The sequence below is a fragment of the Tauraco erythrolophus genome, chromosome 3, assembly GCF_009769465.1.
Source record: "Tauraco erythrolophus isolate bTauEry1 chromosome 3, bTauEry1.pri, whole genome shotgun sequence".
Lineage (NCBI taxonomy): Eukaryota > Metazoa > Chordata > Aves > Musophagiformes > Musophagidae > Tauraco > Tauraco erythrolophus.
The window spans coordinates 66520411-66534527 of record NC_141467.1 but is presented as its reverse complement, the minus strand read 5'-3'; positions in this window follow the sequence as shown (position 1 = coordinate 66534527).

Genomic DNA, 14117 nt, shown 5'->3' with positions numbered 1-14117 from the left:
CCAGGATTTCTATTTCCAAAGCTCTAATAAGGTGTTCTTGTATTGTTTGTTCCTTGTCTGAAATTAAAAATTGTAAAAAGCATCCATTTTCAGTGAAAAACCACCTCAGTTATCTAACAATAACTTGCAACTCTTTCTAGCATTTTCCTGCCACTTAAAAAGAACACAGAGCTAGTAGGAAGAAAAACAAAAGGACAGCCATAAACAGCAGCTTTTATCAGTGGAGGAGGCTGAACCTCTGGAATTCTCTTCTACTCCTTTTTTTGCATGTGTGTAGTAACACTACAAATCTTTCTTTGACTGGGTAGAATCCATTTTTCCTGCTTAACATGCAGTTTGACACAAACTAGGCCACTTGAGAAAGACATGGTCCTCCTGCAATTGATGGGTCGGCTTGCTGACAGCCTAGGAAGAAGTTTCCAGTCTACATCACAACCTGCAGACGCAGCCCTGGCCCCTCCCTGACATTGCTGTGGTGGTGGAGCCCCTGGGCAACTGTAAATTCACACTCTTTCCAAGTTCAGTTCTCTGCACCAGACACTCTTCTGTTGCTACTCAGGCTATCACACTCCTGTACAGCCACAGCACAAGACTTAAATATCAGTGAGAATCTGTCATGGGTTAGGCCGCTCCAGCAACTGAACCCCACACACAGCCGGTCACTCACCCTCCCCCACCCCCAGGAATGAGGGAGAGAATTAAAGGATAAATGGGAAACCTGTGGGTCAAGATAAGAACAATTTAATACAGATGATTTAATACACAGTGTAGATGCTCACCACCCCCTCATATGCGAAGCCCGTCTCGTCCCGGAGCTGCAAATCCCGGACGAACACGAGGCCCCAAAATAGAGAGGGGCAGAGAGAGAGAGAGTACTCCGAGAGTGGGAGTACTGGGAGAGAGAGAAAGAAAAAAAAAAACAATAGAGCAAAAGTGCAGCAAGCTCAAAAGAGCAAAAGCGGCAAAAGAGCCAAAGCGCAAAAGCCCTTCTGTCTGGCTGACCCTCACTTTTATACTGGGCATGACGCTGCGAGATATGGAATACTAATTGGCCAGTTTGGCCCTCAATCTTAAGTTCCACCACAAATCACAAGGGGAATCGTGTCCCCCTTGTCCCGGCTATGCTCCCCCCTTATCCCACCGTGCTTCTGCACTCCGGCACACTGAAAAGTCCTTGGAGTTTCACGTCCAACCACAAACATCAACTTTCTATCAACATTCTTCTCAGAGCGAGCCTCTGAGTAAAACCAAAACACGGAGCTCTTCTAGCTGCTAAAAAGAAGAGCTAACTGTCCTAGCTAAAACCAGGACAGAATCTTAACCTTATTTTTCAATATAAGCAATCTTTCAATCTTTCTTATCTTTCAATATAAGCAAATTTCACCTAAGGTGAAAGCCTCTTAAATAAAATGAAAAAAGACAAAAATTACCTGCCACTACAGTCAGCCTCTTCTTTTCTCCCATCATAACTGCCCTATAAGAACAGCATGTTTCCCTCTTGCTCTGGTATTCCGCTGCAAGGACGTAAGTAGACACTCAAGGTCCCTAATGCTACATCACCCATAATAGGAAGCACTAAACCTAGAAAATGTTTAAAAGGTCAGTCAGTCCTGCTGCTGAACAAATAGAGCTAATAGATGTCCCTCATTTGATCTGTCATCTGTTTGCTCCATCATTTGTTTTCTTTTCTTTTCTTACACATATCCTTGCAGACAGGTTGATTTGTTTAACGACATACAGGTCAATGTCTGAACAGCTCACCTAGAAGCACCAGCAACACAGAAAGAGAAAATGGGGAAAAAACAGGTGATGATGACATACTGCTTTTATAGCATAACAAAACTCCTGTCAACATCAGCAGTCTGCTGCACAGACTGAGGTCAAAGTAAATCCTTTGTGTGGTAACTGAGTAGTTGTGGAGATAATGTGTTCTCCACCTTATCATGAGAGGCCAAACAAATGGAGGGAAGCATAGAATCATAGAATGGTTTGTGTTGGAAAGGACCTTAAAGATGATCTAGTTCCAACCTCAGGCCATGGGCAAGGACACCTTCCCCTAGATCAGGTTGCTCAAAGCCTCACCCAGCCTGGCCTTGAACACCTCAAGGGATGGAGCTTCCACAACTTCTCTGGACAACCCGTTCCAGTGCCTCACCACCCTCAGAGGGAAGAATTTATTTCTTAGATCTAATCAAAATCCACCCTCTTTCAGTTTAAATCCATTACCCCTTGTCCTATCACTACATGCCCTTGTAAAAAGTCCCTCTCCGGCTTTTTTGTAGGCCTGGAAGGCTGCTAAAAAACCCACCTTTTGCGAGGTCATCATTACTTCTGCCTTCTTTCTATACCTTCTTTCATTCTCTTTGTTGCTTCACCTATTTGCATGTCTCCACCTTTCTTCCCTTTGCACTTCTTTCCCCATGGCAACTCTGCCTCCATACATCCTACTGCTGCCTCCTCCCACATCAAGAAGCTGTGTAATAGTGCAGGCTGAAATTTAGAAGGGAAATTGTAAAGACAAATGGTTGCTAGCTGATGTGGATTGGTAGCGAGCTTTCTAGCACTATAGGCTATGAGCCAAAGTAGAAGAAAAGAAACACTAAGGACAAGTGAAATAACAGAAGTTAAGAAAAGTTTTAGAGTAGAGAGCAGAAAGTTATATAAGGGGATCTTTTACCGAGGTTTGTCTGTTCAGCAGACCTGACAGTACATGCTCGGGCTAGTTAAGTCCCCCACAACCACATACTAGCAAGGAAATAAATCAATGATTACGTATCATGAGAAAGGCTTGTTGTGACAGGGCATCCATCTGCCACTGATTCCATGTTCATGAAGAGGTTCCTATCTTCAGGCACACAAATTCCCATTTTTTCAGAACAAGTTCCTGAAGGAATGTGAAGTTTGTCTTCAGGGAGCTAGCTAACTATTAATATTTCTAATAAGCACAGAGCTTTGCAAGGAATAGGTATTGGGTTTACTTTCCTCCAGTAAAGTTGTATTATAACACTTACATGTTTTATTGAACATTTGAAACATGGACTACAGCAATTAAGATGAAAGTTCAACACAAATGTTAAATAAAAAGAAACTTAAATGCTTTATTGAACTCCTGGAATTTCGTTGCCAAATCATATCTGGGGATCGCTACCTAACTCCCATTGTGCCTCAAATGAAAAATCATCTTTTCCAAAGTATTGGCTTTCATATGAACACTCAAATCGAAACAGGCACAGAAGAGTGGAGGTCACCTTTCTCATAGCCGCCAGTTTAAGTTGTTTTCACTTAGTTGTATTTCCTACTCTGTTGGATGCTTTGAGTTTCATACTTTAGTTTGTATTTGTCAGTGTCACGAGTAAAATCTAGGTCAGATTTTGCAGAACTGGAGAACACCATAGGCAGATATTCAGGTAAGGTGTCCACCACTAGAGTGTAAACAGAGACATTTTCCAAGTCTTGTTGTTAAATAAGGATCATTAGCAATCTAATCCCGAGAAAAAATGAATACCAGTGAATTGAATAGGAAGAAGATATTGCCAAGTTTGTGGGTGGTATTTCAGCACATGTAAGCACTGTTACTTAGCCCCTAACTAGGAGCAGCTTTCAACTCAGTAAGTGCAGTTCTTTTCCTGAAGTGGTGAGAGTTGAGCAATTAAGCATGGGATCCTCCATCTAGGTAGCTAGTAAACACACTTCACTTCCTCCTTCCAAAAAGTAAATTAGTTATTCTTTTATCATACCCTCTTACTCAACTGCTGTGGCATATTATGCTACTGCTAAACGTTTAAGTATGTTCTCTGTAAAGTTGGAGGTTAATTAGACCAGGAGGTTCACTGCCCTTCAGTTTTTGTTACTGAATACACTGTAAGGTTCATCCATTCACACCACAAGCCTGTTTAATTTTTGCATACAAAGCAGAGCCCATTTTTCTCATTCAGGATCCCTGCTGCTATGAACTATTTGTCATATGAAACACCGGTCATGCTGGCTAACAATCAACCTCTGCAAGCAGAATTAACCAAACCAATGGAAGACAGTGTATTCTTTAGATCTATAATAAACTCATTTAAAAATAATAAGCCTATTTATCTTTAATGTATAAATAACAATTCTCAAACATCCAACCAAGAATTAAAAGCTATTTCTCTACAAAAAGAAGCAAGAAAAATAGGCAGTAAGGCATGTATTACAAGAGCGCTATAATTACTATATGTAGACACCTCCAAATGGAAAACCACAGGATACAGCAAAGAAAACACGAGAGGATGTACAGTCATCTCTTACTCGCTGCAACATGTAATGATTAAGCAGACGATAACTTAGAGGCCCTAATTAAAACCCTAAATCTACTTTTGCTTCTTAAGCTAGTTTTATAAAAGGAAATTGAGATTAAATCTTAGTGGTATAGGAAAAAAAAAATCATGTGATATAACAAAGAAATTCTCCAAGAAGTTAAAATTGAATTAACTTACCAAAGTTTCGCTGTAAGAAAACATCCCACTTAGAAAATATATTTATTTAATGAAGTGGTTTTGTTGTTTCTTCTCTCTTTTCATTTTCATTCCAGCTGTGGTTGGCGTTCTGGGGAACAAGAAAGTCCCTGCCTCAGATGCTTCTCATGAGTTACCAGGAAGTACCAAAGACGAGGCAACAGCTTTCCCAGAAATAGTCTAAAAACTTACCACAAATTCACAGAAGTGTTCTTATTTGTCTTAATATAGGAGTTGGAGTGTAAAGTCTTTAAAAGAAGAGAATAAGCCTTTTGAGTGGGCAAGAATAGAAGGCTGTAAGGAAGCTAAGTTACCCATTTTTAAGTGAAGTGGAGAGGTTAATAAAGTTTATATATGTGCAGTCTTTTTTATATGCTTGTAAATTGGAAGTGCTGTTGCTTAATGCTCACTCTTCACTAACACAGACATTCTTTTCAGTTCTGCTGGTAAGTGAGAGTACAATTTTTTTAAAAAACATGTTTTCCCTCAGTTTTGTTTTTCTACTTTCTCATCTTTACTGTCTTCTGTTCTGTGAACTTTTCTGCACTGTAATGCACTGCAAATGAAACCAGATTAAAGAAATTGATGAAATCTCTTCTGTAGGGTAAACTGGGAAAGACTTGAGGTTATCTTTTTTTTATGAACTTGAACACAGAAATAAGCATTGTGAAATACAATGGGCGTACAACGAAAGGATAACTGAACTGGGCAAGTGAAGGAAAGAGATCTGTGTTACTAAGCCCTGGGGCTTTTAATGTGCTGTAATTCCATTCTAAAAGCGTCTATTTTGTAATCAGCTCTTGCAGAGCTCCGGCAGGAAGAACAGAGCAAGTGTCCCAGATGTGCTATCCAACTGGTGTATGGACCTGCTCTCCGTAGAACATGTTTCAAAAGCTGGTAGCTATCTGCATCTGAGATAGCTTCTTTGCTGGTGGGAACTGCTGGAAGTTTATGAGAAATCCTTTTGCACACAGGATAGGAGATAGCTGCTCACAAAAGGTTTGTTTGAGAAGCGTCTGGAGTCCTAGGAAGTGACTGAGGCACAGTATTTAAAGGAAGGATTAGATAAACCTAAACCAATGTCAAACCAATGCTAAAAATGCCACATTCTCCACTTCAGAATATTTTCAGATCCTATCTGTTTCTAAAGAGTCATTTGAGGAAACTATCCACTGTCCCTTGTACAGCTAGGCTTGAAAGGCAAAGTTTTGGGTGCAGTTACATATCCTCTAGTTTCTTCTCCATCTGATTCAGACAACTGTAGTAAAATGTCCTGCCTGAGGCCTTCTTCCAGGGATCTGGTGGTGTGCAACAAGGAAGAGGGATTGCTGGAACTCCCTTTCTGCAGAGCTGGGGTTTCCCACCCTGCCAGAGACTGCTTATGTTGTCTCCCTGTACCAGAGGTCCCACGTGCACCTCTTTCCCCCTCCACTACCACATCGATTCGCTAAATCTATTTAGTCCCTCGATACCTTAATTCATTTTTCCTTCATGGAAGGGAACGTGTCAGAGAGCCAGTGAAGTGGTTTGGAGGAGCTGAGTTGGGAATAATGCTCCTGGGAGGGGTAATGGCTTCAGTCAAATATTCTTTGATCTGTAGGTTATTATAAAACTAGCTGAAACTCTTAGCTTTGCTAACCCACATACAAGAAGGTATGCTCTCAATCTTTTTTTCTCAAATTCTCATTTTACCTTTTCCTAGTTTTCAGTGTAGTCAGCATACTTTCATTGGCCTTCATCAGGAATATTCCCCCAAATTTCACAGTTTGCTTTGAGCACCGGGCTGGCTGCTCATGGTGTAAACAGGAGGTGAACAAAACTTGACCATCAGAGGGGTGAACTTAGCAATCATAAACGCAAATAGAAAGATAGGAAAGGATTGAGAGTAGAGCAGATTATTTATCATGAAGCAATATAATCTCTGAAATATTTTTTCTTATATCTTCTAATTTTGTATCATCTTTATTTACTGAGATCTCGACTCTTAATTCCAGTCTCAGTTCCCTAGCTCTTGCATGCTTATATGAGGACATCCGTTCTCTCTCTCACATCTTTTTTTTTTTCCTAGATGATGATTATTGTTTGTTCATCTAGCTTGGACTTTATCCTGTAGGTTCACATGCTTCTTGAAACGAGGTACCAACATACACTGTGCTTGCTGCAAGTTGCCATGTCGATCCTTTTGTCTTACTTGTGACACTCATGCTCTGAATACTTTAAAAGGTTTTGCTTTTTCATAACAATGCGACATGGCTGACTCACAATCTGTTTGTGATTCACTGTATGCCCTGATCATTTCTGAAGAATGTTTCCAATATTTTTTTACTCCCTTATCTTGTGATTGTAAGTGGGAATAAAGTATTATATATACTGATTTCTAATCCTGTTTATTTCACCAGATGGTCAAGATAGTTTTGAACTATAAATTTCTCCATCAAAGTGCTTGCAACTCTTTCCAGCTTAGTGTTTCCCACGAGTTTAATAAGTATAATCTTGCATGTAATTAATAAATAGAGTGAGGACAGATGCCTGCATAACCTCATTTTGATACGCTTTTACAGTTTGGTAGTGACCAGCTGCTCTGCATATGCCATGGTTACGTAAGTATGCTATAATCATGGCTTTTCTAACTCACAGCAATATCCGATCGGCGCATTTTCTGCTAGCTTGATTGGTAGGTAAGGTGTAGTGTGAGAGGATATCAAAACTCACAAATGCCAAGATAAGACAGCTATCACTTCCTCTCATGTACGTGGCCTTCTCTCACTGAGAGAAAATATGTCACTATATTGGGCTGGCATTGTCAAACATTCCTCATAGTAATAATGTGTTTGCAGAACGTCGTCCTTATATCCCTTTGATTGTGGCTTACGTTCTGCTTTGGCATTGTTGGATTTTTTTTTACCATATTGCTTTCCGTTTCATAATTTGATTTAATTTTTTATTTTTGGTATGGTTCTTTTTGAGTTTGGGGTCAGCGTCATTGTTTAACTAAGTTGATTTTTCTGCACTTTACTATTCCTTGGACTGGGATGGTTTGGGCACATGTAACCTCTGATTTTTTCAGAATTATTTTTGATTTTTACTTTCTTCCCATGAAATCTTATCTAACAATGTGGAAAGTTTCAAAAATCTTTTCTTAAAGTCTGTTGTCTTTCTTTATCTCACTTGTCATTTCATGAACTGTTGTGCAACTTGTTTGCTACTTTTGTTCACCCAGCTAGATTTGCTCAGGCTTAAATCTAGAAAGGCTTCCATATAGAATGTCTTACATCTTCTGTATCAACAGAATCTCTCTCAAACTTTCTACCTGTTGGCCGATTTTCTCCCACTGTACCCATTTACCAACAGGTATCTGTTAATTTGAGTAGTGAACTTGGTGGTAATGAAGGACCTTAGTGTGAATTTATTTGAAATACTCTGCTTAAAATGATATCCTTTGAATCTTGTTTGTGCAGTGGTCTATAGTCAAGTCATACCATAATAGGATCTTTCCTCTGCTTTCTCTTCACTCCCATTTTGTTGTGGTTATTTGAGCAGATCTCCTGATGAGTTCTGGACCTCAGAACAGGCACTCATGTTCTCAATTTGCAAATCATGGTTTCCCATCATTCTTCAGCACACAACGTTCTTCTATATCAACATGTGTCTTGGGAACCACACCATGCTTGCTATGCTGATGAAACCTCAGTGCGCAAAGAAAGCTTGTCCTGCTTTCTTTGCTCAGTAGTAGACAATCACCTAGGATGTTCAGCAGTTGCACCCTCTGTTTTTCTTTATTTGTCGAGTCAGAGAAAAGAGATAAAAAGCAATAGAGTGACAAAGCAGTTGTGCCTTATAGCACTGATGCATCCGCCGTGTAGCGTGGCAGTTCCTGGGATCAGTGGGAAGGTTCACTTGGTTAGCTTCTGCTGACACCTACTGCCAGAGCCGACTGCGGCAAACTAACACAGGAGAAGGCTTTGATAGTGTCCCACAACATTCATAGTACGTAGCTTTGGATTCGGACTACCAGTATTGCACTTAAGGAGATAGATAACATCAGTAGTTCTACGGAAATAAAAGTAATACAGATCAGAAATGGCAAAGTCTGCAAGAGAAATTAGGGAGGTTTTGTTGCTTTTTTTTCTAGTAAAATTAGTGAAAGATGAGAGTTAATTGAAAGTCACTTTATGCATTTTCCATGACAGAAGCTAATGAGTTTATGGCTAGAAGTAAATATTTCTCAGAGGCAAAACAGATGTAACTTTTTTTTTTTAAATAGATGATACATCTTCACTGTTACTGCAAATGATTTTACATTGGATTCAATAAAAAGCTTCTCCTCAAAACAATTCCTGCCCTGTAGTAGGGACCTGTTTCTTTGTTTTTGTAAACTTCCTTATTTACCACTTATTTCAATACCGAGAAATCACATCCAGGACGAGGAAGTGTGGTAGAAGTTCCCACTTGCTGGAAGGTTGTTAGGTTTAGTGAACTGCCATGAATTCGTGCACACAAGAGCTGTAGTTTAGACCTTTATAGATGTATAAAGGACTAAGAACCTTTCGAGCTACCAGAAAACTAGAAACTATTATAACATCTGGCTACTGGTGGTGTTTGTACATTTTGGAAGAGGGGATATTATGCTCAGTTGCTAAAGGACAGGGCAACCAACCCATTTGAAGGGTTCATCTAATTTACATACGAACTGTAATAACACCTAAGCTAACACCCTCAGGAGACAATCTGAGGACAGAGTGGCTTTGTTTGTTTTTCTTTTTCTCAGCCTGTCGATCCACTCCCACTGTTTCATATTTGTGTACCAGGTTCTCTCCTGTGTCTTCAAATCTGAAAAATACAGGCTATGAACCTGTCCAATACTTCCAAATTTAAGCATAATCACAAGCCAGGCATCACTGCTATGTGTTCTCTGTAAGAAGCATTCATTGCCTTTGCCACTCATCTATGTCCTTGACTTGGGAATTCTTCTGTACTAGAAATGATTGTTCGCTCTTCTCTACTAAACTGGGTATTTGCAGAGAGAATTTCGCTAAGGACCGGACAGTAAATTGGGACGCTTAAATACACGTGAATGTCATATAGATTTAAGTAAACCTTTAACAGCTGTCGAGATCAGTGACTGTGCACACGCTGTGAACATACAAATCAATATGGCATTGAGTGTGTTGGTTGCTCAACCTATTTTATTTTGAGGCATTTATCTTTTAGTGTAATGGTATTGCACTGTATCTTCAATTTGTATTTGACAGAGCACTATGGAAATATTCACAGTAATTGCCATTGAGACTTCCATGTAATCAGGTTACACATCTAAGCTAATAACACTTACATTCTCCTCTTTTTTAACAGTCTACTGCCTAAAGATTGATTTTCTACTGACAGTTGCTGGACACTGACAGTCCTGATGAATCCGTTTTGTTTGCCAGTTGTGCTGGCATCAACTCTCAAAGAGATAATCAGAATAAAAAATGTGGCACCTTAATTTTGCAGAGGAGTTTGCATGTGAAATCAGTTTAATTTGCTTGCAGGATAGGTCCTCAGAACCAGATTTTGAGCCAAGAAATAGAAGGAAAGCATAGGTGAAAAAAAACAGTGTACCCATTGAGCAGCTTGTCTTGAATGCCAAGATTGTCCCTGCGTGGGAGTCAGCTATAGAGCTATTCTTGCCAGACAAGGCTGTACCTGAACAAACAGTGGGATATTGACTTGACAGCAGCAAAGCCTTTCAGCAGGTTATTTGGATAGTTGTAATTAGTATTAAAACCTCTGCCTAGTATTTCCCTTTTCATGTTGTTTTCCTTACGTCCTTACGTTTTGCTAACACATGTACCACACTTTGAGCAGCCTAAATTTGGTCTCGAGTGTAGGAATGACATCAGTGTCAACAAAGTGCATCTAGTAGTGGTGTGAAATACAGAACCTGTTGCAGTGGCAGCAGTTCAAGCTCTGACTCTGTGAAAGCACTGAAGGAAAACAGTTTTCATTTTGGCAGTCATTGGAGGGCAGTAGAGAAGGATACGGAAGTTACTCAGTTGGATGTATCCAGGGCAAGAGTTACCAGCCCAGGTCCTTAAAATAAGCCAGATGCTGTTTTCTAACCACTATCGACTAACTAGTAATTAACCCAAAGGTTTATGAAAGCTGAACTGGAGCTGCCTAGTGGTGATTCCTGTCCTTCCAGAACACCATGCTGGGCTGCATGCTGCCTCTGAGGACAAGGACGCGAGGAGGCCTGTGACCAACACCCCTCTGGCACACTGCAGCAAGCGTGATGGTTAGTGCTCCGGCTTTTCATGACACCTGCTCAAGCGAAAGGCAACAAAATACACGTAGTTCAGCAGCAGTTTGGAAGCGAATGCAGAATTGGTTTGATGAGAGCGATAAATACAGGAGTTCACACTGGATGGGACTTGGAGCTGCTCTGTGCGGTGAAGCACACACTGTTGCTGACTCTTTGTAGATAGCCGATACTACTAATAGTACTTATGATATCGTAAGTACTAGCCAGTCGAGGGCCTACCCATGCTTTTTAGACACTAGGGTGTTATGTCTAAATAGAAAAAAGTTGCATTCATTCTGGGTTGTGATGATATTGCCATCTTCCCTCTAGCTCACACTTGTGTTTTCTCTCTCCTCTTTCTTGAGTGTAAGGCTGAAATGTAGAGTGCTTTTAGGGCCAAGTCAGGCAAAACTGCGACCAACGGTTTTAGTTGGTCCAACCTCGCAGGCTAAGCAGGATCAGCTCTGCCAGGGATTCAATGAAGAGAATGCCAGACTTTCAGCTGTCCTTTCTCCATAATGCATGGTATGGAGAGCACGCTACTGCCTACAGAGTTGTAGCTGGATGCTGATAGTAACTTTTACTTCTGGACAAAATAGAGCACCTTCTAGTTCACCATGATCTGCTCCTCAGCACACTGCACGAGCCTTTTCTTTCTGTTTAGCTGGAAACTTCTGTCATTGCTCTTCCAAAGAAAGAAGTCCCTGTGAGAAATAATTGCTTTCACCTGGGAATGACCCATTTCCTGAGGGTGAATGACAAAGAAGAGAGGCAATTTTAACAACCTTAAAATTTTAGATCTTGCATCCTGGGCCTGAAATGAATGCCTGGTATTTTGCCTGGCAGTGCTCGGTTCTCATCAACAAGGTGGCATGGGTTCAGATATATCCTGTCGCTGGCAATTAATCACTCTTCTGACCCACTATAAATAGATTTAACTTTGTAATCAGTGTATATGGTAGATTTGAAAAGAATCCTACTTTACCGACTGTGATGTTGGCGTTCACATTGCCCGTGAAAATAGTGTGGTTATTGCCGTGACCTCTGGTAGGGCTCATTGGTATACTTCCGCAGGGTATCTACTAACAAGGCAGACACTGTATTTCCTGCATTTTCCTTTAAGGCTGCTCAAAGGTTTGGTTACTTGCATGACCTGTATTCAGTGATATAACACAGAGCTTCCTTATCCTGTTTGCCCAATAGAGTGTATAAAGCTTGTAGATAAATATGCATTTAATTTGCATGAATTATTAGTTTGCCAGAGAATTGTGATTTTTCTCAAAGATTCTGGAATGAAAGTTTATTGTTGCAGACATTGCTTGGGCAATTCATCAGGATGATAAGTTTGCATATAGCTGGAATACTTACAAATGTCATTCATCGAATTAGGGTTAATTAGGGAATTCATGTTAATTAGGGTCAAGTCACCAGAAAAGATAGATTCCTCTACGTAATATCATTCATCAGTGAAATTAATGCAGGGAATAGGAAGGAGAAATGCTTTTGACTTTACAGCCAGAGTTTATCAAGTGCTTTCATTAAAAAAATCTAGCTAGAGAAGGAAACAGAACATCAAAATTTCTGTCCACTTTGACAGAAAAAAATAATTATTTCACCAGGGTGCTACCTATTATTTAACGCAAAGTACTACTGAACAATGACAGAAGTGTTTATTTCCCATACGTGAAGAAATAGATTGCTCCAGACACCAGCGACGTTACAGAAAAATTCTTTGACATTCCTTCAAAACGCAGGCCGGGTTAGCACAGGATTGTCACCATCCGACGCTCTGAATGGTGCCCATTCTCAATAGCTGCCACACAGTTTCACAGAGGACAGAGGCTTCCCTATTTGCATTTTTACTGCGTTCCCGCTACTTATGAAGGGAAGACTAAGGAATGAATGGGCATGGACTGCTGATTTATCCCCAAGTACAAGGCACATTGGCAGGATTATGGAGCTGGTGGTGCTGCTGCCTTACTGTCATACACATAAAAAAGAATGAGTAGCAGGCAAGAATGAAAATCCGTCTCATAATTTTCATCTTTTCCTCTTCAAACCTGCCCCTGATTTTGAAAGATCAGATAAAAGATTATGCTGTGGAATACACACATCTACATGCACATACATATTTTCTGTGCTTGACAAATTACTGTAACCAAGAGGGAACCAGCAGGCACAGCGCCACTGCCGTCACTGGAAGGTGGCAGTGCTCGGTCTGTCAGAGGGCCAGGCCTGGAGCTCTTTTTTTCCTTAAGCCTATGATAAAGCACACAAACGGATTTTTTCTGCATCTATTAATCACCTGAATCTTTCTAATTTAAATGTCAGCTGCATAAATTACTTCTCATGGATTAATGAAAATGAAACATGCTCTTTGTATTGGAAAGTACAAGCACAACACGTTCTCTATAGTTTTTATTCTAATTTCAAATCGTTTGTGTGACTATAGAATAGATAAGGCCTCATGATGTAAATGCCAGGTGTTTGTTTGGTGGAACTAGGATGACAGAGGAGGGAGGAAGCAGTCATTTCTGCCCTTGTATTTGTAGGGCTAGGTCACTCTGGTACTTGGCAGTACCCAGTGAGGTGCTACCTTCTACTCCAGAAGTTCAGCTTTTGTTTTCCTTTATTAAAGGATAAATCTCTACCTGGAATGGCTTCCAGAAAACTTAAAAAAAAAAACCCATGCAATGACAGTAACCCTCCTTGAGCTCTATGCATGAATATGCTGCCAGTCCACTGTAATTAGGTTGGAAATTGTGAACATTATTCCCTTTCATTTTTGTGAAGTATCATTTCAGATGGCCACTGGAGATAACGCAAGCGCCAGCTCCATTTGCTCATTATCTCCTTACGTAGCACCAGCAGGAGGGATCACTTGTGTTAACAACTTGCTCTCATGTCTCCCCACGTCTCGTGTCAGTGCTATCAGCAGCCGGCAGCTGGGGAACACCTCCCTCCCTTTAGATAGCTCACCTCCCGGAGAAGTTGCCTGGCTGACGTACCTGCTCGGGAAACGAAACCCCACCGCGGGTATATACTGAGCTCCATTTCTGGAGCCCAGGGAGTTCAAAGAGCAGGCATAGCGCTGGTGCCAACGCCAGCCCCGTGCTGGCCAGGCCTGGCCACGGTGACTTGCACAGGCTACGTTCGGGGCCAGAGGGAGGACGCCCTGCTCGAGGTGCTGTTGGAGAACCTCCATGCCCAGGGAGCCCTCGAGGCTCACCCTCAGGCGCTCAGACCCGCACTGGGCAGCAGCGGTGAGGTTTGGGCTGGAGCCTGGCCACCATGTCCTTTTCTGTCAGCCCCTTGTCGGTGACAACCTGTTGGAGCTCGGGCGGGCG